We start from the raw sequence: 3,561 nt of genomic DNA on the forward strand, positions 1-3,561 counted from the left end.
ATTAATGCCAATGAAGAACCTTTCATTTTTAGGAATGTATCCCTCCACAATCTTAAATAGAAAGTTCCTTTATTGGTATCAATGAAGAACCTTGAACATCAATGGAAACTTTGTTTTTATAGTTGATAAAGGTTCAATAGATTTTTAAAATGGGTATTTTAGGAATTGTTCACTGAAATCTTTATTTAAAAAAAACTTTAACCAAAAATGGTTGTTCTATTGAACCTTTACTTTTAAAAAATGCACAGTCGTTTTTTCACTCAATGCTGTACTAAATGCTTCTGTATCTATTAAAGAAGCTGCAAAAGAGTTAAGACGGATATTTTAAATATCTTCTGAAAACAACGAGGAGTTGCAAATATAGGGTTCTTTTTGGCCTCATCTTCTTCCAGCAGTTTCTCAAGGGCCAGAGTAGCCCTCAGGGGCCTGGGGAGTCTCCACCTGCTGAGGCTCCAGGTTCTGGAGAGATTACTGGCAAGGTCAGAGGCACTGGGAAGAGCTGGGGTCTCGCCAGGGCTGCTGGGCATTGAGGGGCTTGCAATGACGGAGCCGGAGATGGTGGATAAAGGCTGAGCCCAAGGAATGTACCAAGGACGAGTCTGGGACCTCCACCTGAGGCAGGGATGAGCTAGAAGTGCTCATGGTCTAATAGGGAACAAGATAAGAGATGTTAACATCTCCAGACACTGGAACATAATAGCAGTGGCTTAGTGTCAGTCTGTGGCTCACACGCAAGGTTAGTGAAGAGAGTGTGTGTGTAAAGGTCAGCACAGGGGAAGGGCCCACCACCGTAACTGGGACAGATCGGGGCTGGACATACATGTCTGTGTGAGGACATGGGATGACAGGGTCGTGCTGTTGGTCTGGAGGAGTCCAGTGACTCAGAGGCTGTAGGGCAGTTGTGCTGGTGGTCTGGGCAATCCATCCTGTGCAGAGCCCACCTACATCCACTAATGAATCATTTAAGCAGCTCTGGTTGCTGCTTCTACAAAGCTGGAAGACCTCTTTAGAGGGGAAAATAAGCATGAAAAATGTTTGCATTAATCAGCGACTAAAAAAAGTCCATATGATGCTTACCTGCATGTGCGTATGATGGCAGAGAGCTGGGAACCATCACTCTAGAAAAAAAGTAGCCTATATAACTTGAGTTTTGTTAAGTTACTTAACTGCAAACTGAAATTGTATATTATTAAGTCTTATTTTCGTTTGTTAGTTTCAAGCCATTGGCTTAGCTTTAAAAAATAAATAAATACATATACTAAATATATAAGAGTGTTTACAAAGATTAGTCACATCCAGAATAAGAGATTTTGTTTACATAATATGAGCTGCAGATGTATGCATTTACAAAAAAATGTTCTGTCTATAATATTGTTTATATATAAAATAAAATATAAATGTTTGATGTAAAGCATGATTTTTACACTTGGTGCTTATAAATGCATTGATTTTATGGCCTCTTACCCTCATATGTCTTTATTAAACATTAACATTTTTTATTATTTATGTCAAATACTGTGTTACTCCACCCTAAGGGTTCAATAACTGGATCTAATGTTTGTCATAACTGAGATTGTGATCTCAGTGAGTATTGTCCGTAAAAACATAGCAACAACAAACCTAACTTTGTTTCCAACAAAAATCTTCTTTTTATGATGGGCACGCTTGATTAGAAGCAAATACACTGAATCCAAAAAAATGACAAAATGAGCACTTATTACAGCTCGCTTCAAGGCTTATCAACTCAGTTTAATACTGGATGCTTTAAAATGAATCTACATTTAGGTCAACGACTAAATTCAGCATAAATCTGCATTCTGCGCATGACACGATGCATTTATTCGATATAGTCACCTAGCAAACAGGATAATGTAAATAAATATTCACGACAGTTTATTTAACAATAACAATGACCTGCTGGCTATACATTACGCCTACACAACAGATCAAAAACAATTAAGGTGTAGCACAATGTGATTCTCCGTAAAATGATTTACATATGTCAGGGCAAGTTCTTCCACTTAAATCACTTAAACAGATGATAGGATCTAAGACCTACACCTGGTAATTTGACTTCATGCGCTGCTCTGGCCCTCAACTAGCAAATAGCCACCTGCCCAAAACCAGAATCTTCAAACTGAGAGGTGTTGGATTGAAATGGCAGAGAGTTAATGGAGGGCTGGCTTACAGATAACCAAGCTAGCTCCCAAAGTAACAGACGTAGATAAGTGAGTTTGGTTTAGTTCTGGTGTGTGCTTTCACCATTGTCATAATGCCACTTGGGAAGCAATTACTAACCATGTCATCAGCTTCCCAAGAATAGCCAAAGAGCATCTGTAAACAGGATCAGAACGGCGTTAGAAGCAGCCGTGTAAGTGGCTTCTCGTAAGATCTCATGCTTTTTAAGAAGATTGCATTTAACAGAATTCAATTACTTCAATGTGAAAAAGAGGTTGGAGTGTGTGTGTTTTTGCTTTTTATGTGTTGTCAAGTATAATTAGAAGGTTGGCAGGCAAGCTCTCTGGGCAGATCCACAAACGGATTTGCATAGGCCCTAAGGCCCAACCCTCCTGGCTATGTGGGGAATAGTTTAACTGTCACGGAAAACACCTGGATTATATAAGCACCAAAACCCTCTTTGAGTTCGACTGCCTTTCTGCACTCTGTAAAGGCTAATAGTATCTGCTGACATTGATTGCAAAATTCTTGCAAATCCTGCAATCAATCTGAGTTTCCCTGAGATTCACATAAGCCAGTTTTCCGTATCCTGAACTGGACCTCTCATATTATAAAAAACAAAAATCGAGAAACAACCAAGTTTCGCCTTTTTTTCCACCCATTTAATTGTTAAACGATCCTTTCTCATAAACATGTTTTACATTACAAGACGAAACTCATTATTTTCATAAATATGTTTATGCATCAATAGAGATCATAAATTGCTGGTTTATGATTCCAGCTAAACGGATAGCTCAAGCAAAAAAATGGTGTCACACTAGTCCTCATGATTTATGACCTTTGTTGATCTTCAGAACACAAATTTCTCTGACCTTACACAGAAAGCAACAGGACTGACAAGTTCAAAGGCAATGGTCCAATGGTTTTGTTACTTCCTACCAAAACATCTTAATTTGTTTTTTTCAAATGAACGAAAAGTCTTATGATTTAGGAATTTGAGGATATTCAGCCAATTATTAGTGTTAGTGGGAGACTTGGCGCTTGTCATATTAACATTTAATGACTATTTACCCAAAAATGGCTTTAATTCATCATTTACTAAACCTCATGTCACTCCAAACCCGCCTTTGCTTGTTGAAGGTAAAGAAGATATATGAGCTTTTTGTCTGCATCTAAAATTTCTGTTCGCTGCCTGCAGCATTCTCTTCCACACAAGAAAGAATTTCCAATATTTTTGGGAGTAAACTGGGTTTCAAAATGACAGCAACTAAACAATCAGCCGCCTTTAAAGCCAGAGGTCCTTTTTTTCATAAGTAATCTTTTTTCAGTCCCGCATTTGGATATCACTGACAGCATTGGCTGGATTAGATGGATAACAAAACA

The 3,561-nt window shown here is 38.3% G+C and overlaps 1 pseudogene; it reads right to left on the reverse strand.

The window, feature by feature from the left end:
* Positions 1-311: 311 nt before the first annotated feature.
* LOC122358611 lies at positions 312-1,114 on the reverse strand (annotated as a pseudogene).
* Between the last annotated feature and the right edge of the window lie 2,447 nt (positions 1,115-3,561).

This window comes from Puntigrus tetrazona, chromosome 15 (assembly GCF_018831695.1).
Source record: "Puntigrus tetrazona isolate hp1 chromosome 15, ASM1883169v1, whole genome shotgun sequence".
Lineage (NCBI taxonomy): Eukaryota > Metazoa > Chordata > Actinopteri > Cypriniformes > Cyprinidae > Puntigrus > Puntigrus tetrazona.